Genomic DNA, 24336 nt, shown 5'->3' on the forward strand with positions numbered 1-24336 from the left:
AAGGTCTCTGCACTGACGAAACAGAAATATTTTTTTGGGGTCCGTTTCACCCCATTTGCAACGCTAAATCAGCAACCAAAACCGCAGCAAAGTTTTTATTAGCGCAAAATGACGCACACAAAGTCCCCTGATAGTGGGGTGTCAAAAAAAATCCCCAGTGGGCCCTAAGGCCCACTGAGGATTTTTTTTTGGAGTAATTGTCTGATATCATGGCCGAGAAGATCATAGAATCCATTGATTTTTTTCCTAAATGTAAACCAGAACCATTGTTGCGAAACTGTTACTTTTTTTCATGGACCACTAGCCAAAAGAGCACGTTTCCATGACTGCTTCATACCCATTGCCCATTCCACAAGATGAAATTGTCAGAAACATCTTTAAAAACTCATTATTTTGAAAAAAAAATAAAATTGAAACAAGTTTGCTGGGCATTTTTTCCAAAAACCTTACCGTATTTGGTAACCAGTCTAATCTAATGTATAGTGAAGACGTGTGGTGCCACATCTTTATCCCAAATTAGGGTTCTTTGCACACAATGTCTCTGCACTGACGAAACGGAAATATTTTTTTGGGGTCCGTTTCACCCCATTTGCAACGCTAAGTCAGCAACCAAAACCGCAGCAAAGTTTTTATTAGCGCAAAATGACGCACACAAAATCCTCTGATAGTGGGGTGTCAAAAAAATCCCCAGTGGGCCCTAAGGCCCACTGGGGATTTTTTTTGGAGTAATTGTCTGATATCAAGGCCGAGAAGATCATAGAATCCATTGATATTTTTTTCCTAAATGTAAACCAGAACAATTGTTGCAAAACTGTTACATTTTTTCATGGACCACTAGCCAAAAGAGCACGTTTCCATGACTGCTTCATACCCATTGCCCATTCCACAAGATGAAATTGTCAGAAACAGCTTTAAAAACCCATTATTTTGAAAAAAAAATAAAATTGAAACAAGTTTGCTGGGCATTTTTTCCAAAAACCTTACCGTATTTGGTAACCAGTCTAATCTAATGTATAGTGAAGACCTGTGGTGCCACATCTTCATCCCAAATTAGGGTTCTTTGCACACAAGGTCTCTGCACTGACGAAACAGAAATATTTTTTTGGGGTCCGTTTCACCCCATTTGCAACGCTAAATCAGCAACCAAAACCGCAGCAAAAGTTTTATTAGCGCAAAATGACGCTCACAAAGTCCCCTGATAGTGGGGTGTCAAAAAAAAATCCCCAGTGGGCCCTAAGTCCCACTGGGGATTTTTTTTTTGGATTAATTGTCTGATATCATGGCCGAGAAGATCATAGAATCCATTGATATTTTTTCCTAAATGTAAACCAGAACAATTGTTGCAAAACTGTTACTTTTTTTCATGGACCACTAGCCAAAAGAGCACGTTTCCATGACTGCTTCATACCCATTGCCCATTCCACAAGATGAAATTGTCAGAAACAGCTTTAAAAACCCATTATTTTGAAAAAAAAATAAAATTGAAACAAGTTTGCTGGGCATTTTTTCCAAAAACCTTACCGTATTTGGTAACCAGTCTAATCTAATGTATAGTGAAGACCTGTGGTGCCACATCTTCATCCCAAATTAGGGTTCTTTGCACACAATGTCTCTGCACTGACGAAACGGAAATATTTTTTTGGGGTCCGTTTCACCCCATTTGCAACGCTAAGTCAGCAACCAAAACCGCAGCAAAGTTTTTATTAGCGCAAAATGACGCACACAAAGTCCCCTGATAGTGGGGTGTCAAAAAAAATCCCCAGTGGGCCCTAAGGCCCACTGAGGATTTTTTTTTGGAGTAATTGTCTGATATCATGGCCGAGAAGATCATAGAATCCATTGATTTTTTTCCTAAATGTAAACCAGAACCATTGTTGCGAAACTGTTACTTTTTTTCATGGACCACTAGCCAAAAGAGCACGTTTCCATGACTGCTTCATACCCATTGCCCATTCCACAAGATGAAATTGTCAGAAACATCTTTAAAAACTCATTATTTTGAAAAAAAAATAAAATTGAAACAAGTTTGCTGGGCATTTTTTCCAAAAACCTTACCGTATTTGGTAACCAGTCTAATCTAATGTATAGTGAAGACGTGTGGTGCCACATCTTTATCCCAAATTAGGGTTCTTTGCACACAATGTCTCTGCACTGACGAAACGGAAATATTTTTTTGGGGTCCGTTTCACCCCATTTGCAACGCTAAGTCAGCAACCAAAACCGCAGCAAAGTTTTTATTAGCGCAAAATGACGCACACAAAATCCTCTGATAGTGGGGTGTCAAAAAAATCCCCAGTGGGCCCTAAGGCCCACTGGGGATTTTTTTTGGAGTAATTGTCTGATATCAAGGCCGAGAAGATCATAGAATCCATTGATATTTTTTTCCTAAATGTAAACCAGAACAATTGTTGCAAAACTGTTACATTTTTTCATGGACCACTAGCCAAAAGAGCACGTTTCCATGACTGCTTCATACCCATTGCCCATTCCACAAGATGAAATTGTCAGAAACAGCTTTAAAAACCCATTATTTTGAAAAAAAAATAAAATTGAAACAAGTTTGCTGGGCATTTTTTCCAAAAACCTTACCGTATTTGGTAACCAGTCTAATCTAATGTATAGTGAAGACCTGTGGTGCCACATCTTCATCCCAAATTAGGGTTCTTTGCACACAAGGTCTCTGCACTGACGAAACAGAAATATTTTTTTGGGGTCCGTTTCACCCCATTTGCAACGCTAAATCAGCAACCAAAACCGCAGCAAAAGTTTTATTAGCGCAAAATGACGCACACAAAGTCCCCTGATAGTGGGGTGTCAAAAAAAAATCCCCAGTGGGCCCTAAGTCCCACTGGGGATTTTTTTTTTTTGGAGTAATTGTCTGATATCATGGCCGAGAAGATCATAGAATCCATTGATATTTTTTCCTAAATGTAAACCAGAACAATTGTTGCAAAACTGTTACTTTTTTTCATGGACCACTAGCCAAAAGAGCACGTTTCCATGACTGCTTCATACCCATTGCCCATTCCACAAGATGAAATTGTCAGAAACAGCTTTAAAAACCCATTATTTTGAAAAAAAAATAAAATTGAAACAAGTTTGCTGGGCATTTTTTCCAAAAACCTTACCGTATTTGGTAACCAGTCTAATCTAATGTATAGTGAAGACCTGTGGTGCCACATCTTCATCCCAAATTAGGGTTCTTTGCACACAATGTCTCTGCACTGACGAAACGGAAATATTTTTTTGGGGTCCGTTTCACCCCATTTGCAACGCTAAGTCAGCAACCAAAACCGCAGCAAAGTTTTTATTAGCGCAAAATGACGCACACAAAATCCTCTGATAGTGGGGTGTCAAAAAAACCCCAGTGGGCCCTAAGGCCCACTGGGGATTTTTTTTGGAGTAATTGTCTGATATCAAGGCCGAGAAGATCATAGAATCCATTGATATTTTTTTCCTAAATGTAAACCAGAACAATTGTTGCAAAACTGTTACATTTTTTCATGGACCACTAGCCAAAAGAGCACGTTTCCATGACTGCTTCATACCCATTGCCCATTCCACAAGATGAAATTGTCAGAAACAGCTTTAAAAACCCATTATTTTGAAAAAAAAATAAAATTGAAACAAGTTTGCTGGGCATTTTTTCCAAAAACCTTACCGTATTTGGTAACCAGTCTAATCTAATGTATAGTGAAGACCTGTGGTGCCACATCTTCATCCCAAATTAGGGTTCTTTGCACACAAGGTCTCTGCACTGACGAAACAGAAATATTTTTTTGGGGTCCGTTTCACCCCATTTGCAACGCTAAATCAGCAACCAAAACCGCAGCAAAAGTTTTATTAGCGCAAAATGACGCACACAAAGTCCCCTGATAGTGGGGTGTCAAAAAAAAATCCCCAGTGGGCCCTAAGTCCCACTGGGGATTTTTTTTTTGGAGTAATTGTCTGATATCATGGCCGAGAAGATCATAGAATCCATTGATATTTTTTCCTAAATGTAAACCAGAACAATTGTTGCAAAACTGTTACTTTTTTTTCATGGACCACTGGCCTAAAGAGCACGTTTCCATGACTGCTTCATACCCATTGCCCATTCCACAAGATGAAATTGTCAGAAACATCTTTAAAAACTCATTATTTTGAAAAAAAAATAAAATTGAAACAAGTTTGCTGGGCATTTTTTCCAAAAACCTTACCGTATTTGGTAACCAGTCTAATCTAATCTATAGTGAAGACCTGTGGTGCCACATCTTCATCCTAAATTAGGGTTCTTTGCACACAATGTCTCTGCACTGACGAAACGGAAATATTTTTTTGGGGTCCGTTTCACCCCATTTGCAACGCTAAGTCAGCAACCAAAACCGCAGCAGAGTTTTTATTAGCGCAAAATGACGCACACAAAGTCCTCTGATAGTGGGGTGTCAAAAAAAATCCCCAGTGGGCCCTAAGGCCCACTGGGGATTTTTTTTTGGAGTAATTGTCTGATATCATGGCCGAGAAGATCATAGAATCCATTGATATTTTTTTCCTAAATGTAAACCAGAACAATTGTTGCAAAACTGTTACTTTTTTTCATGGACCACTAGCCAAAAGAGCACGTTTCCATGACTGCTTCATACCCATTGCCCATTCCACAAGATGAAATTGTCAGAAACATCTTTAAAAACTCATTATTTTGAAAAAAAAAAAAAACAAAATTGAAACAAGTTTGCTGGGCATTTTTTTCAAAAACCTTACCGTATTTGGTAACCAGTCTAATCTAATGTATAGTGAAGACCTGTGGTGCCACATCTTCATCCCAAATTAGGGTTCTTTGCACACAATGTCTCTGCACTGACGAAACGGAAATATTTTTTTGGGGTCCGTTTCACCCCATTTGCAACGCTAAATCAGCAACCAAAACCGCAGCAAAGTTTTTATTAGCGCAAAATGACGCACACAAAGTCCCCTGATAGTGGGGTGTCAAAAAAAATCCCCAGTGGGCCCTAAGGCCCACTGGGGATTTTTTTTTGGAGTAATTGTCTGATATCATGGCCGAGAAGATCATAGAATCCATTGATATTTTTTCCTAAATGTAAACCAGAACAATTGTTGCAAAACTGTTACTTTTTTTCATGGACCACTGGCCTAAAGAGCACGTTTCCATGACTGCTTCATACCCATTGCCCATTCCACAAGATGAAATTGTCAGAAACATCTTTAAAAACTCATTATTTTGAAAAAAAAATAAAATTGAAACAAGTTTGCTGGGCATTTTTTCCAAAAACCTTACCGTATTTGGTAACCAGTCTAATCCAATCTATAGTGAAGACCTGTGGTGCCACATCTTCATCCCAAATTAGGGTTCTTTGCACACAATGTCTCTGCACTGACGAAACGGAAATATTTTTTTGGGGTCCGTTTCACCCCATTTGCAACGCTAAGTCAGCAACCAAAACCGCAGCAGAGTTTTTATTAGCGCAAAATGACGCACACAAAGTCCTCTGATAGTGGGGTGTCAAAAAAATCCCCAGTGGGCCCTAAGGCCCACTGGGGATTTTTTTTGGAGTAATTGTCTGATATCATGGCCGAGAAGATCATAGAATCCATTGATATTTTTTTCCTAAATGTAAACCAGAACAATTGTTGCAAAACTGTTACTTTTTTTCATGGACCACTAGCCAAAAGAGCACGTTTCCATGACTGCTTCATACCCATTGCCCATTCCACAAGATGAAATTGTCAGAAACATCTTTAAAAACTCATTATTTTGAAAAAAAAATAAAATTGAAACAAGTTTGCTGGGCATTTTTTCCAAAAAACTTTACCGTATTTGGTAACCAGTCTAATTTAATGTATAGTGAAGACCGGTGGTGCCACATCTTCATCCCAAATTAGGGTTCTTTGCACACGATGTCTCTGCACTGACGAAACGGAAATATTTTTTTGGGGTCCGTTTCACCCAATTTGCAACGCTAAGTCAGCAACCAAAACTGTAGCAAATCTCTCATTAGCACATTGGCAGAAAAATACTTGTCAAGAAAATAGAAAGATCAAATCGGAGAAATTTTACAATTTCGAAAACACATATTTGATTGTATGGTTTGTTCAGTAATTTAACACAAAAGATAACAGCGCAGTGACTCTACAATTTAGAGCAGAACACTTTCAAAGCACTTTTGGCACAAAGCCCTGCTTTGGCATATATTAATGCAGTTTTCACAGGCAAAACTGTTACACTTACTGCAGCAAATGAAATCGATTTCCGAGTTTTTTACATTTATTTTGCACGCCACGCAGCGAAGGGTAGGAAAGGGCAATCTGAACTTTTGCCTACTACAGAAGCCTCTCCACCAATCGATACCAGCTTCTTTTTTTCCCTCCCACTGCTTTGGCACTGACACCTCCGTAGCCTTTGCCCTCATGTACACACTTCCCAGAACTTGTTTCAAGGCCTTCTTCTGTGAAACGCATAAGTTCTGGATCCAGATTTTCAAATCTGACTCCTGAGCTGGGGTGAACACACACCTTGAATTCTCATTGGAACGTTTGACATTCCTCCTTATAGTCGAATAAGGTACCCCGGTTGACTCAGCAACAGCACGAATTTCGTAGTCCCCATGCCTTACAAGATACAAAGCAGTGTCGAGATCGTACTGCGAATATTTTCTTTTAGTTGTTCGAGTATAATTTCTAGGCATAATTTCTCTCTAAAACAGGAGAAGTATTGAGTGTAACCCACAAACATAATAACCTCATTTTCAAAGCATTCCAGACAGGAGAAAACACTCCAATTAAAAGTCCAATTACAAACAGATAAGACTTCCTGTCAAGGCTATAAAGAAAACAACTGGTAATAACATACGTACACTAAGATCAACAGACACCAATTGCTTTTAACAATAAGAACACTAAATAAGCTTTGAGTACAAGCCCTCTGTCATGTACAACACTAGTTCTATCATCTTATTTTATATCAGCAGTTTTCATTACATTGCAGAAAATAAAACAAGTCAATCTCTCTCGAAGACGCAACACAGTTCTGACACAAAATTCAAAACGCCAACAACTCGCAGGATGCACGGTGCCACCAAATTCATTACGTCTACTTCAACTAACTCATTTTTCAAAGAACCGACAACAAAATGAGCATCGTCAAGAGATTCTAAGATCTCTAATACTTCATCCATTGCCAAATCCATTTCAATAACATCCACACTTGATTCAAGAGTAATGAGACGGTCACGTAAATTTTGTCTTAAAGCAGTCACAGACTCGAACATTTTTACTTGAACAACGCCGCACAAATTATCTAGATCGACATAAATCGCATGTAATTGTCCAACACTAATTGCCTCACCAGAATTAATCATAACAATATGTTCGCACGAACCATTTATGTCAAAACTACAGCTTGACGTGTGGCAGTGATAATTTTTCCCGTGTTTAGAAAAGGAGGAACAAGTTTTGAGGACGGATGTTACCATGCCAATTCGAGCCTGAACATCTTTACACCGTTTTAGCAATAGAGGTCCAATTTTCAAAGCCTGTTCAACAAACGGTTTTCTTCTATAGAAAAATCTTTGACGCCGTTTCACAGCTAAACGAGTGAATAACTTGGTCGAAACTGTTTCACCAAGTTTTCTTTTTAATTGAAAATGAGCTGCTTCGAAGGCAATAGGTGAACACACAGACAGCGGGCCACAACGTTTCACCTGGTCCGCAAAATGACCCAAACTATGCGCACTGTACGTTTCTGACTTGTCACCGTAGAACCGCGATAGCTGCCGTTGAAAACAGTCAATACATTTCCCAGCAAAATCAATCTCCTTCTCCGATTTAGGCTCTAATAATACACGAATTCCACTACTCAACAAGAAAAAATGAATAAACAACTGATCAGATATTGTGTCGAGAAAAAATAAAAACCCATATAGAAGAAACAACTTTAACTCAGAGGCTTTCCAAAGTTCGAGCGTGTCAAGTGGACGCAACTGACGATTATGTTCTTGAGAAGGCAGTCTACAAAGTGTAAGCCGACGGGAAACAAGCCCCTTCTGTTGTGCCGAAAATTTTCTCTGACGAACGATATTGCTAACAGTCTTCTTCACAACACCCAGCAAAACTTGGTGCATATAGTCAATGACCACGTCTTCGGGAACTGATACTAAACTTTCAATAGCAGACACGCCTCTCAAACCAAAGATTTTTTTTTCTGACACGCCTCTCAAACCAGGTTTTTTTTCTGTAGGCTCCTTAGCTAAAACTTCTAAACGGTGTTTGTTTGTCCTCATTTCCGACTTGCTCTCTTGGTATGGATAGATCCAAGGCTTACCAGACGAACGGCTCTGGCCTGGTACCAGGCAGTTGGGGCAACCGTACAAACCGTTAAATTGGGTCTGGTTTACGAGTGGGGTTTTCATGACAGCATCAACCGTAACAAGTCAGATGTTGATTTCGACTTGGAACTCTTTGTCCCCAATTAGAAGTACGCGCTCATGGTTGAAACTGTGAACAAAATAAATCAAGTTTTTCATAAGTGATGAGCAATCAGGCTTGCTGTTGCCCCCAAACAAAGATACTAATAAAAGATTACGATAACAAACTCTGCGCTTTTGCGGCAAGTTGAGCAACATCAACCAAAATGGGTACAAACTGAACTTTGCGGACTTCGCAGGCGAAACGCCGTCCGTGCTTAAACTAAAGTGTAGAACTTGGTAATTTTCTTTGTGCTCCAAGTGAATATCTTCCTGCAGCTGCCAATTCTTGGAATAAATTAAATCGATGTTTCGTTCAATCAAAGCGCTTAATTGAGATTTGACGTTCAAATGAAAAATTACTCCATTCGGTAATTCCTCCTCTTCTAGAGTGTTGGAATTGACTTCCATCTGTTGCAGACGATAAAAACTCGGTAAATTGTTCTTAGAAGGCAAGGAACGTTCAACCAGATTTAAAAGAGATTTGACAGCTCGTTCACTCAATGCAAATTGATCAGCAATGCCAATGAACTGCTCCACAAAATCGGGCATCGAGACTCGTGATCCATCACATAGCGCATCTTCTGACTCTGTCAACGGTGTTTCTGTTGAGCTGTCTGAGGACTCTGAACTAGAAGTTTCAACAAAATTGTCAACTTGACGCAACAACAAAGGTGTAGAGAACTCAATCGGTGCTGGCGAAGGAGAATCAGTGTTTGCAAAATCCTCTTGTAGAGCGATGGCGGCTTCCTCACTGGAAATCATTAGCTCTTCACTGCTTGATCCGGAGCTTGACACGAGAAGTCTTTTTTTCTTGAGAGGTAACGAGACTTTTTTGGTTTTATTCTGCTAACATAGCTTGCAAAGCTACGAGCTTTAAATTTACGCTTTGAGTTGTGACTTTCTAATTTCTCGGCGCTTGAAAGAGGCGAAATCACTCCAGATTTCGGAGTCAAAATTGATATTGCTTTCACTGGGGTCTCGGGGTAGTGTATAATTGGTTTGACTTTTCCTGATCTTGTCCAATTATGGAGTATAACAGACGATGCACCATGAAATTCAGCATGTGGGCACTCACAGAACATTCTATCAGGTCCAAAAAAGTCACCTCCATACCGCACAGCAACTTCTTCTCCGACTTCTATCCCTTTGATAGCAGTAACGCGAATTTGCACTTTTGATCGGCACCTGTTAGGCACATAAACAGAATTTTCCCTACATGAGGAATTAATGAACGAAACACCACCGAGGATCAGTTTTGGTCCCGTCGAATGATCAAAAATCATAGACATCATTGACACCCGCAATGATTTCAGACGAAGGCATCGGAGCAAGGAAGCCAGTTAAACCAAACAAAATTTCGTTAAAAATAAATTTTTTCTTGGCAAATACGCCTAAACTTGTATGGGCAGCGTCTTTTGAAAATGATTTTTTCCCGGGTTGGAGATCGAAATTTTCTAGAAAATTCAAGTAATCTCGTCTCATAAGGCTTTCAAGTTTTTTTCGGTTTGACTCACAGACAGTTGGACCGACACTTGGAATCTTATGCGTTTGCACATTCCCGTTATCCAAAAGCTCAGCTGTAAGGACTGCGTCGACTTGAGCAAGATCTGTCCAAGCAATGTTATCAGCCATTGCATTTAAACTTAAATATTTCAACGAACTATGAAAAAATTTAGAACGACCAAGAAAACCTCAATTCTACAGAAAAAATGAAACGGTAATAATTTTTTAATTGAGCAACAAGTTTGAACTGGTATAATCAGGGAAACCAATTTGACAAAAACTTTAGCATTGAGCACGAAAAGAACTTACGGCAACAGCTGGTTTCAATATTGTTAGCAACAAATTGCATAAAGAATCAAAATACATTGATTGCGTAAATTTTTTGTGAAGCTGCGAGCTATGAACATCAAGTACTCATCCGATTAATTGTCAATGCACTAGCAACAAGCTATATTAGAAACAAAATTAAAGACACAGTTTATAATAAGATACAACAATGATGAAAGAGTTAAGGAAAAGAAAACACAGCTATGAACATCAAATACTCATCCAAAAAATTGTCAATGCACAAGCTATATTAGAAACAACATTAAAGACAAAGTTTAAAATAAGATACAACAAAGATGGAAAAGTTAAGGTAGACATCTGAAGTCAGATGAGACATCGATGGCCATTTTTACTCTGCTTCCTGTCTGCTACTACAATCAATTCCATCAGCAGCTTTCTTACTTTTTCTAATAATATCTTTCTTGATATCGCGCTCCAAATCGTCTATTGCATCACACGCCTGCATAAATTCGCCCGGAAGCCGTCCCTCGATTAGCTCCTTAATTTCTTGCAATTTTTCTCCATCAAGTGATGCTAGGGATGTTGACTTCCTAGGATTGGTTCTTCGGTCTTTTAGCTCTTCAATTGTAAAATATTTCCTCGCCAGATTCCTTCCATATTTCTTTGCAGTCTTCCCTTCGACCAGCGACATGTCCTCTCCTTTTAAAAAAATTTGCCGTTTCTCTACATTGGAGACCTCACTAACAACGCTACTTGGAGCAGGGGTCGCAGCTTTCAATTCATTTTCGAGATATAACCTAAGCTCCCTAGTCTCTCTGCGCTGATTGTCTATAACCTTCGTTACAGAGCGAATCGCTTTACACACTCTGTTCAGAATCGAAGTGTCACTGGAAGCATCAATTGCCTCTTCACCTTCGGTCTCAACTTCTTCGATTTCTGATTCCTGGCTATTGCCATTGTTCTCATCAAAAATAGTTGGACTATTTCCGTGTTGAACTTGCGGAATAGTGGAATTGGCATCTTCACACTGATCATCGCTCTGTTCATCAGCGCTTTCGTTCGGCAAACTCATCGTGGAGATTGTTTTCAGTTTTGACTGCACAAGGTTTTTTTGGGCATTCGACGAACTGGACTCCTTGACAGTTCGGACAACTTCAATTTCCTGATCTCCTGAAGTCTTTGGCCTTTTTCTTTGTGCACTTGGGTCAATGCATGACAGGTTCAATTCACTCAAAGGCCGTTTTCGACTTTGCTGCGAGATTGTCTCGATCGCGGCTTCTGTTTCTGCAGAAAAGGAGAGATTCGCCTTCTCTTTTGATGTATTGGCCTTGTCCAACCTGTTGTCCATTTGAGTGAAAACAACTTTTATAAAGTTGCTATCTCCTTTGGTAATGAAACGAGCGTTGTAAAACTTGTTCGTCCAATAGAGTCTGAGAACATCTCCCTTCTTTAATTGGCTACGGCATGTGTAGCTCATTTTGTCCGGCCATGCCTTATGGTCAAGGCCAATCTCTCTATAGTTTCCGTCTTCAAAAAAAAACAAAAAGTCTATCCCCTGGAAGTTCTCAAGCAGTTTTTTATCGTTTAAACGCGCAGATTTGGAATTCGAGTCACTGCCCAGAAAAGTAACCGCCTTTGGAAACATTGCCATTTCTGGAAAAAAAATTTCAAGAATAACAATTGGGTGATAAGAATTACACAATCTAGAAAATTCTTCCGCCTATACACAAATGATGCCTTCACTGGCTTCAATCTACTTTCATACTAGCTTAAATGTGACTAGTAAAACATAGTTCAACAACTTCAATTCGGCAGAGCAAATTTACAAATTCATTCAACGCGAACTACAAAGTTGACAATATTTACTTAGCTCCAAGAAAATCATCAATGTTATCAAGATTTCTTGAGGAGTCGTCACTCTCAGCAATTGGCTGCGCAGCTGGCTCTTTCACTGATCTCAACTTTGCTCTTTTTAGGTCTCTGCCCTTTTGATTTATAGCACACCTTGCCTCTGGCCAGCATACGGGAAAATGAAAATTCACCTGCTTCTTAATTTCCAAAATTTTGTTCTTGTCTAAAGGATCACGGGATGTTTTTTTGTGGGCTGACAATAAAATTGATTAGCTCGTCCTCAGTAAAATTTTCGATAGCCAGATTAACCCCGAGTTGTGTAGCCGAAACTGCTGTTTTTAGATATAACTCTTCTGATTCAGTTCCTGCCGATGGCAAATCACTGGGATTGACATTTTCGTCCGGTATACTTGGGACGGCAACCGGCTCATTACTACTTCTCTGTACAGCAACATCACGTTTCTTTCTCAGTCTTCTAACTGTTCCCACGAACAATCGATGCTCATTCTCTGATCGTCTTGTGCTTTTTTCAAGGCGCTGAAGTGCCCTCTCTAGCTTCTGCAGCTCGCTCATTGAAACTGTAGATCAGTAGAGAATCTAATTACAAAAGACAACGCATGGTAGTTCAAAAATGAAGCAATTATTATATAGGCATCCTCGAAGAAAAACAAAAATATCTGGCCTGTCGCTAATATTATCTCACACAACCTGCGCTAAGATTAAACTTTAAACTTAATTCAGCCTCAAATTCCCAAACTCCGGTGTTCTGGTGTTAAAATAACTGCCCCGACTAACCATAATAAACCTTCCACTGCGACTCAAAATGTCCTACCTTACTAAAAACAATAAAAAAATTTGAGACCCAAGCCACAAAGTCCTAAATTGCGCACATAGAACTACTCTTTGATACACCTTTATAAAGACAAACATGAAATGAACACGTTTATTCGTATAAATAATCAATTACGTTCACTAAACCAAGTAGAATTATTGCATGGAAACTTCATCACATCACTACTATAAAAGTTATCGACATCAGGCAACACCACTCGTTTTTTTTTTTAAAGGTAACTGGTTGGGAGATCATCGACTCTTTGAACCATGGTTTACTAACGTCTCGATCTTTGAGTATTTCAATTTTACTGATTGGCTGGTTTGTCATCTGTTGCTTTGTGATTTCGCAATCGGAAGGGTTGCGATAGTTCATCCAACCGTTCAGACCACTTTAGTTTCTCCTTGAGCACAGGAAAGACACACTTTTTATTAGTGGATAATGCTCAATTAGTTCACTCTTTGCCGCTCTTAGTCCATCAGAGCAGGATGGTTGAAAACAATTGAAGCGAAGGGAAATAGCTTTTGCGTAGAGATTGGTCCTCTGGACCCGTTTCTTATTGCCTCCTTTCTTCAGTGCGTTTTCGTTATCCGATTGGCTGACTTTACGGTTCTAAAACAAAGAAATAGTGGCAAAATCTTGATTAAAAAAATTAACCTTGAGCCTAAATTAACCCCTAAGAGCTAAAAAAAACCCCTGATACCCGGAGCCTGGTGGTCCCACTTATGCCAAATGTAGTGGGCGATACCAGTTTACACTTGGTGGTGTCCCCTGATACCCGGGGCTGGGTGGTCTTGGTATTCCAAAAGCGAACAAAAGAAAAAAAAAGCAATGCACCCATCTATGAAAAAAGTGTAATCCTTTGAAAATGACAACAATTTTTGCAATTTTCCGATTCCGACGGAATTTTGGTACAATTCACAGTTCATATGGTTGGTACAACTGAGAAAACTAGAAAAAGTCAACAAAAAACAAAATATCTTGAAAAATAGAAGACTTTTTCGAGAAGAGTTTTTTTTCTCATAATTTCAAGTTTCTCTATACTGGAGCCAATTAAACAGAAACTCTAGTTCTTTTTGCCTGTAGACAAGTATATTTAATACAACTAACAGGTTCTAAACCCAAAGAACACAAAAGAGTCAAGTTTAGAGAGAAATTGGCGAAAAAAGAAGCTCTATTTTAGAAGAAAAAAGACACCTAGTTCTCCTAACAACGAAATAATCAATCAAAAGACAAAACCGAAATTACATAAAATTCGGCCGTCTCTATAGACACTGTGAGAGTGAGAATCACCAAAAAAGCCTTAAAATATTTTTTATTGGGAGCTAGAGAAATAGTAAAAATATGCACCTATCTATCAAAAAACTGAAATCCTTTGAAAATGACAACAATTCTTGCAATTTTACAATTCCGACGGAATTTTGGTACAAATCAAGGCTCATATAGTTGGTACAACTGAGAAAAGTACAAAAAAGACAATAAAAAACAAAATATCTATTATTTCCAATATCTTGAAAAATAGAAGACTTTTTCGAGAAGGGTTTTTTTTCTCATAATTTCAAGTTTCTCTATACTGCAGCCAATTAAACAGAAACTCTAGTTCTTTTTGCCTGTAGACACGCATATTTAATACAACTAACAGGTTAAAAACCCAAAGAACACAAAAAGTCAAGTTTAGAGAGAAATTGGCGAAAAAAGAAGCTCTATTTTAGAAGAAAAGAGACACCTACTTCTCCTAACAACGAAATAATCAATCAAAAGACAAAACCGAAATTAAATAAAATTCGGCCGTCTCTATAGACACTGTGAGAGTGAGAATCACCAAAAAAGCCTAAGAAACTAAAATATTTTTTATTGGGAGCTAGAGAAATAGTAAAAATATGCACCTATCTATCAAAAAACTGAAATCCTTTGAAAATGACAACAATTTTTGCAATTTTCCGATTCCGACGGAATTTTGGTTCAATTCACAGTTCATATGGTTGGTACAACTGAGAAAACTAGAAAAAAGTCAACAAAAACCAAAATATCTATTATTTCCAATATCTTGAAAATTAGAAGACTTTTTCGAGAAGAGTTTTTTTTCTCATAATTTCAAGTTTCTCTATACTGGAGCCAATTAAACAAAAACTCTAGTTCTTTTTGCCTGTAGACACGTATACTTGTGACAACTAACAGGTTCTAAACCCAAAGAAGACAAAATAGTCGAGTTTCGAGAGATATTGCCGAAAAAAGAAGATCTAATTTAGAAGAAAAAATACACCTAGTTCTCCTAATTAGGAAATAATCAATAAAGAGACAAAACCGAAATTACATACGAATCGGCCGTCTCCATGGACACTGTGAAAGTGAGAATCACCAGTAAAGGCTAAGAAACTGAAATATTTTTGAATGGGAGCTAGAGAAATAGTAAAAATATGCACCTATCTATCAAAAAACTGAAATCCTATGAAAATGACAACAATTTTTGCAATTTTCCGATTCCGACGGAATTTTGGTTCAATTCACAGTTCATATGGTCGGTACAACTGAGAAAACTAGAAAAAAGTCAACAAAAACCAAAATATCTATTATTTCCAATATCTTGAAAAATAGAAGACTTTTTCGAGAAGAGTTTTTTTCTCACAATTTCAAGTTTCTCTATACTGGAGCCAATTAAACAGAAACTCTAGATCTTTTTGCCAATAGAGACGTATATTTGTGACAACTAACAGGTTCTAAACCCAAAGAACAAAAAAGAGTCAAGTTTAGAGAGAAACTGCCGAAAAAAGAAGCTCTATTTTAGAAGAAAAATTACACCTAGTTCTCCTAACTACGAAATAATCTATAAAAAGACAAAACCCAAAATACATACGAATCGGCCGTCTCCATGGACACTGTGAGAGTGAGAATCACCAGTAAAGCCTAAGAAACTAAAATATTTTTCATTGGGAGCTAGAGAAATAGTAAAAATATGCACCTATCTATCAAAAAACTGAAATCCTCTGAAAATTACAACAATTTTTGCAATTTTCCGATTCCAACGGAATTTTGGCACAATTCGCAGTTCATATGGTCTGTACAACTGAGAAAACTAGAAAAAAGTCAACAAAAAACAAAATATCTATTATTTCCAATATCTTGAAAAATAGAAGACTTTTTCGAGAAGAGTTTTTTTTCTCATAATTTCAAGTTTCTCTATACTGGAGCCAATAAATCAGAAACTCTCGTTCTTTTTGCATAAAAGGACGTATATTAGTGAGAACTAACAGATTCTAAACCCAAAGAAGACAAAAGAGTCCAGTTTAGAGAGAAACTGCCGATAAAAGAAGCTCTATTTTAGAAGAAAAATTACACCTAGTTCTCCTAACTACGAAATAATCTATAAAAAGACAAAACCCAAATTACATACGAATCGGCCGTCTCCATGGACACTGTGAGAGTGAGAATCACCAGTAAAGCCTAACAAACTAAAATATTTTTCATTGGGAGCTAGAGAAATAGTAAAAATATGCACCTATCTATCAAAAAACTGAAATCCTTTGAAAATTACAACAATTTTTGCAATTTTCCGATTCCAACGGAATTTTGGTACAATTCACAGTTCATATTGTCTTTACAACTGAGAAAACTAGAAAAAAGTCAACAAAAAACAAAATATCTATTATTTCCAATATCTTGAAAAATAGAAGACTTTTTCGAGAAGAGTTTTTTTTCTCATAATTTCAAGTTTCTCTATACTGGAGCCAATAAATCAGAAACTCTCGTTCTTTTTGCATAAAAGGACGTATTTTAGTGAGAACTAACAGGTTCTAAACCCAAAGAACACAAAAGAGTCGAATTTAAAGAGAAATTGGCGAAAAAATAAGCTCTATTTTAGAAGAAAAAATACACCTAGTTCTCCTGACAACGAAATAATCAAAAAAGGGACAATCCCGAAATTATACCCAAAAACGCAGTCTTCATAGGCACAGTGAGTGTGGGTAACATCAATAAAGCCTAAGAAACCAAAATTTTTTCCATTGGGAGCTAAAGAAGAAGTAAAAATATGTACATAATTATCAAAAAACTGAAATCTTTTGAAAATGACAACAATTGTTGCAATTTTACAATTCCGACGGAATTCTGGTACAAATCACGGCTCATATAGTTGGTACAACTGACAAAAGTACAAAAAAGACAATAAAAGACAAAATATCTATTATTTCCATTATCTTGAGAAATAGACGACTTTTTCGAGAAGAGTTTTTGTTCCCAAAATTTTAAGTTTCTCTATACTGGAGCCAATTAAACAGAAACTCTAGTTCTTTTTGCCTATAGAGACGTATATTTGTGACCACTAACAAGTTCTAAACCCAAAGAACACAAAAGAGTCAAGTTTAGAGAGAAATTGTCGAAAAAGGAAGCTCTATTTTAGAAGAAAAATTACACCTAGTTCTCCTAACAACGAAATAATCAAAAAAGGGACAATCCCGAAATTTTACCCAAATCCGCAGTCTTCATAGGCACAGTGGGTGTGGGTGACATCAATAAAGCCTAAGAAAACAAAATTTTTTCCATTGGGAGCTAAAGAAGAAGTAAAAATATGTACATAATTATCAAAAAACTGAAATCTTTTGAAAATGACAACAATTGTTGCAATTTTACAATTCCGATGGAATTTTGGTACAAATCACGGCTCATATAGTTGGTACAATTGAGAAAAGTACAAAAAAGACAATAAAAGACAAAATATCTATTATTTCCATTATCTTGAGAAATAGAAGACTTTTTCGAGAAGAGTTTTTGTTCTCAAAATTTTAAGTTTCTCTATACGGGAGCCAATTAAACAGAAACTCTAGTTCTTTTTGCCTATAGAGACGTATATTTGTGACCACTAACAGGTTCTAAACCCAAAGAACACAAAAGAGTCAAGTTTAGAGAGAAATTGGCGAAAAAAGAAGCTCTATTTTAGAAGAAAAAAGACACCTAGTTCTCCTTACTACGAAATAATCAATAAAGAGACAAAACCGAAATTAAATACGATTCGACCGTTTTCATAGGCACTGTGAGTGTGCGTAACACCAATAAAGCCTAAGAAATTAAAATATTTTTCATTGGGAGCTAGAGAAATAGTAAAAATATGCACCTATCTATCAAAAAACTGAAATCCTTTGAAAATGACAACAATTTTTGCAATTTTCTGATTCCGACGGAATTTTGGTTCAATTCACAGTTCATATGGTCGGTACAACTGAGAAAACTAGAAAAAAGTCAACAAAAACCAAAATATTTATTATTTCCAATATCTTGAAAAATAGAAGACTTTTTCGAGAAGAGTTTTTTTTCTCATAATTTCAAGTTTCTCTATACTGGAGCCAATTAAACAGAAACTCTAGTTTTTTTTGCCTATAGAGACGTATTTTTGTGACAACTAACAGGTTCTAAACCCAAAGAACGCAAAAGAGTCAAGTTTAGAGAAAAATTGGCGAAAAATAAGCCCTATCTTAGAAGAAAAAAGACACCTAGTTCTCCTAACTACGAAATAATCAATAAAGACACAAAACCGAGGTTACATACGATTCGGCCGTCTTCATAGGCACTGTGAGTGTGGGTAACACCAATAAAGCCTAAGAAACCAAAAATTTTTTCATTGGGAGCTAGAGAAATAGTAAAAATATGTACCTAATTATCAAAAAACTGAAATTCTTTGAAAATGACAACAATTTTTGCAATTTTCCGATTCCGACGGAATTTTGATACAATTCACAGTTCATATAGTCGTTACCACAGAGAAAACTAGAAAAAAGTCAACAAAAAACAAAATATCTATTATTTCCAAGATCTTGAAAAATAGAAGACTTTTTCGAGAAGAGTTTTTTTTCTCATAATTTCAAGTTTCTCTATACTGGAGCCAATTAAACAGAAACTCTAGTTTTTTTGCCTATAGAGACGTATTTTTGTGACAACTAACAGGTTCTAAACCCAAAGAACGCAAAAGAGTCAAGTTTAGAGAGAAATTGGCGAAAAATAAGCCCTATTTTAGAAGAAAAAAGACACCTAGTTCTCCTAACTACGAAATAATCAATAAAAAGACAAAACCGAAAAAACATACAATTCGGCCGTCTTCATAGGCACTGTGAGTGTGGGTAACACCAATAAAGCCTAAGAAATTAAAATATTTTTCATTGGGAGCTAGAGAAATAGTAAAAATATGCACCTATCTATCAAAAAACTGAAATCCTTTGAAAATGACAACAATTTTTGCAATTTTCCGATTCCGACGGAATTTTGATACAATTCACAGTTCATATAGTCGTTACCACAGAGAAAACTAGAAAAAAGTCAACAAAAAACAAAATATTTATTATTTCCAATATCTTGAAAAATAGAAGACTTTTTCGAGAAGAGTTTTTTTTCTCATAATTTCAAGTTTCTCTATACTGGAGCCAATTAAACAGAAACTCTAGTTTTTTTGCCTATAGAGACGTATTTTTGTGACAACTAACAGGTTCTAAACCCAAAGAACGCAAAAGAGTCAAGTTTAGAGAGAATTTGGCGAAAAAAGAAGCCCTATTTTATGTATTATTTCCAATATCTTGAAAAATAGACGACTTTTTCGAGAAAAGTTTTTTTTTTCAAAATTTCATGTTTTCTCTACTGGAGCCAATTAAACAGAAACTCTAGTTTTTTTGCCTATAGAGACGTATATTTGTAGCAACTAACAGGTTCTAAACCCAAAGAACACAAAAGAGTCAAGTTTAGAGAGAAATTGGCGAAAAAAGAAGCTCTATTTTAAAAGAAAAAAGACACCTAGTTCTCCTAACTACGAAATAATCAATAAAGACACAAAACCGAGGTTACATACGATTCGGCCGTCTTCATAGGCACTGTGAGTGTGGGTAACACCAATAAAGCCCAAGAAACCAAAAATTTTTTCATTGGGAGCTAGAGAAAAAGTAAAAATATGTACCTAATTATCAAAAAACTGAAATTCTTTGAAAATGACAACAATTGTTGCAATTTTACGATTTCGACGGAATTTTGGTACAAATTACCGTTCATATAGTTAGTACAACTGAGAAAATTATAAAAAAGCACGATAAAAGCAATATATGTATTATTTCCAATATCTTGAAAAATAGACGACTTTTTCGAGAAAAGTTTTTTTTCAAAATTTCATGTTTTCTCTACTGGAGCCAATTATACCAAAACTCTGGTTATCATACCAAAACTCTGGTTATTCCAGACAGTGTAAAGACGGCCCGGCCCAGTCACAAAAATAACTAACAAGTGGAGAGGTGAGCAGCAACTGAAGAGGAAACTCATTGAATACATGTTGAGCTATTTGGAAAGGAACTGGAATGAGCAGAATCCTTGCACATGGACATTCATTTGTATCTGTGAAAACTGTCGTGCATATCCTAGAACCTAACAGCGGGAATAACATCCCAGTGGCATATGCACGAAGTCATAATAATAATTATAATAATAATAATAATAATAATAATAATAATAATAATAATAATAATAATAATAATAATAATAATAATAATAATAATAATAATAATAATAATAATAATAATAATACTACTACATGAAATGATCAAAATGAAATGAACGGTGCATGGAATGATCAAAAAAAGAGAGACAATACCGAATTGACACCCAAATCGGCCGTCTCTATAGACACGCTGAGACCAATAAAGCCTAAGACACATAAACATTGCATGCACTACGAAAAGCCTGACGTGATTTTGGGGAAATCTAGGTTGGCATTTTATGCCCCCCTGCGCTTATTACCCAAGACCATGAAAGCACTATTATACATGCAGTACCTATCTAAAACATCACAAATCATAAACCTCATTAGCCGAACTGCATGGCTTGGGTGTAGAACTGTTCTCATTGCCGCAACTGCCAGAACTGGTACACTTCTTGGGGATACGCTTCAAATGACATATTTCGGGAGCATCAGACATGATTCTGAAATAATACGACTGAAAATGGAGCATAAACTATATATGACGAGCAAGCCCACCCCACTGGGTGTTCAACAAACCACCCCTGAAAACTCAATTCACTATTTTCATCGATTCACAAGTAGAAACATGAGTGCACCAGGACACCAAAATGTCAAACTGGATGTGAGTGTCCTGGACAATATCTCGAAAACGGCAGATCAAAACTAAACGCGCTTTAGCAGAATTAAAGTACGACTCAAACTGCGCTTATCCTCAAAATTTGAGCCAAATTGGTTCACTCTACGAGGAGCTATTACAAAAACAAGGTCCGGTACCAAGTGACACACGTGTTATAGTGACACCACTGTTATTGTCAAAATTAACCTCTAAAACATGCCAAACAACGTTATTAAACTACACCATTACAACCAGGAGATAATACTGCGTCTAAACAACCTACAATTTACAGTAAAAACTGATTTTGAAGTGGTCTATCCGACCTCCGCTTGTCAGGTATCCTGCTTCAGGGGGTCAAAATGGGGGTACCGTTACTGGCCAAAAACTGAACGAAATTACAGAAAACGCTATACGTTATAAATACTGTGAGAAAACTCATTTAATATCCTGACAGATGATGCAAACAGATCAGAAATTGGATCCTTCTACGACGAGATATTTCAAAGATAAGGTCCGGTACCAAATAACCAAAAAAGCAGAGTACAACCACTGCAGAGTCAAAATTGAGCATCATGACCACGGAAAACGCTATACAAACTATAGTGCATAATAATCAGGACATTCTGGGGAATCTAACGAGCCACTATAAGTACACTAAATCAACTGTTTTGTGTTACCGAAATTAGGGTGACCCAAGAGGTCCCAAAATCAACAATTTTTCCGATTTTGCACGTGAATAACTTTTTTCACCAGGCAGCCCAACTAACAAGCGTCTAAACTAAGCAAGAGGAGTTCATTACCAACAAAATGAGCCTACATTTGTTGAAATTGGTACAGTACTTTAGGAGTTATTAACAAAAACCTGTACAGTAAGCCGGTTTTTTTGTTTTCCCCGGAGCCCCAATTAACAAGAAAACCTGAAAAACCACGTTCGGAAGCGTCACGCACGTGTTTCTGGACGTCTGTTAAGTCCTCTGGTAGTTTAGTTGACACCCAAGACCCTTACCGCGAGGTGGGAAAAAATTCCCACCTCGCCATAAGGGGCCAGGGTGTTTTGTGTGTTTTGAGTCAAAAACCGATTTCACTGAAAATTACTGAAAAGACCAAAAATGGTAAATCGTCAAAAAGCTAAAAACTGTGGGTTGTAGTAGCTTCATAGACTTGCAAAATGGATAAATAGCACTATTTGCAACTTCAAAAAGCTCCCAACAAAAAAAAAGAATCTATTAACGTAAAAATTGTTCCGAGGGAACATTTTTGAAATTTGCTCTTGAATAACTTTATAGCTGGGCCGTTTCTGTACAGCAACTGTGTTTGGCAACAAAGTGGTACTAAGTAGTAACACAGCGGGCTTTAATTGACTCAATTTGGTACAGTATTAACGGAGAAATCAAAAAAATTGTGAACCATACAACAATATTTGCAACTTTAGAACGTGCTTAATTCTGGAAAATAACTGACATTTGCTTCAAAAACGAGATGGAAGGTGCCAATGTAAGCAAATGCAGTACAGTAATTTGTCACTGGACATCCGAAAATCCAACATGTAAACAATAAAAAACGTCGCTATATTAGCCACAAATTATCGAAAAAAAAATGAACCAAGTTTTTTTTGATGAACCAAATTTTCTATTTGATGGAGCAAAAAAATCGATCAACCCCCCTCAAACTTAGATCCTTGAGCTCCTGCTTTGACCTTCTGTTAATCAAGGTTTGTAATTTTTCAAAAAAAATCAGTTGGGTGCATGAGAAAATGTTGAAAGGAGACAAAAGTTAAAAAAACTTCGAAAATTTTTGTATTTAAATCAAATTTTCTTTATGATGGAACAGAAGATCGGCCCCACAACCTACACTTTTGAACCTATTTTTTCACGTATTTTCAACTAATGTTTGAGATATTTTGAAGAAGATAATCGGTTGGCTGCAAGAGAAGGAGTTGAAACGAGGCATAAGTAGAGCAAATATCAAAAATTTTTATTTTTGAATCAAATTTTCTGTATGATGGAGCAAAAAATCGAGCACCAACATAGATTTTTCACCTCCTGCTTTTGCCTACTTTCAATTAATGATATTAATTAAGATTTTCCAGAAAAATTAGTTGGGTGCAAGCGAAAGTGTTGAAAGGAGACAAAAGTTATAAAAAAAATCCGAAATATTTTGTATTTAAATCAAATTTTCTATGTGGTGGAGCAAAAAAATCGACCCCCCAAACTAGCCTTATGAGCTTATGCTTTTACCTACTTTTAAATTTTGTTTGAGATATTTCAAAGAAAAAAATCAGTTGGTTGCAAGAGGAGGTGTTGAAACGAGACAAAATTAGAGCAAATATCGAAAATTTTTATTTTTGAATGAAATTTTCTATATGATGGAGCAAAAAGCGAGTACCAACATAGGTTTTTCAGCTCCTGCTTTTGCCTACTTTCAATTGATATTTGCCATTTTTCGAAGAACCATTTGGGAGCAAGAGAAAGTGTTGAAATGAGACAAAACTTATAAAAAAAAATTCAAAAATTTCTGTATTTAGATTAAATTTTCTATATGATGGAGCAAAAAATCAACCTCCCAACCCAACCCCTTGAGCTTATAATTTTACCAATTTTTATCTACTGTTTGAGATATTTCGAAAGAAAATAATCAGTTGATTGCAAGAGAAGTTGTTGAAACGAGGCATAAGTGGAGCAAATATCGAAAGTTTTTAATTTTGAATCAAATTTTCTCTATGATGGAGCAAAAAATAGAGCACCAACATAAATTTTTCAGCTCCTGCTTTTGCCTACTTTCAATTACTGTTTAAGATTTTCCAGAAAAATTAGTGGGTGCAAGCGAAAGTGTTGAAAGGAGACAAAAGTTATAAAAAAAATCCGAAAATTTTTGTATTTTAATCAAATTTTCAATGTGATGGAGCAAAAAAATCGACCCCCCAAACTAGGCTTATGAGCTTATGCTTTTACCTAGTTTTAAATAATGTTTGAGATATTTCAAAGAAAAAAATGAGTTGGTTGCAAGAGGAGGTGTTTGAAACGAGACAAAGTTAGAGCAAATATCGAAAATTTTTATTTTTGAATGAAATTTTCTATATGATGGAGCAGAAAGCGAGTACCAACATAGGTTTTTCAGCTCCTGCTTTTGCCTACTTTCAATTGATATTTGCCATTTTTCGAAGAACCATTTGGGAGCAAGAGAAAGTGTTGAAATGAGACAAAATTTATAAAAAATTCAAAAATTTTTGTATTTAGATTAAATTTTCTATATGATGGAGCAAAAAATCAACCTCCCAACCCAGACCCTTGTGCTTATAAAT

This window comes from Convolutriloba macropyga, chromosome 4, assembly GCF_964194025.1.
Source record: "Convolutriloba macropyga chromosome 4, txConMacr16.3, whole genome shotgun sequence".
Taxonomy (NCBI): domain Eukaryota; kingdom Metazoa; phylum Xenacoelomorpha; order Acoela; family Convolutidae; genus Convolutriloba; species Convolutriloba macropyga.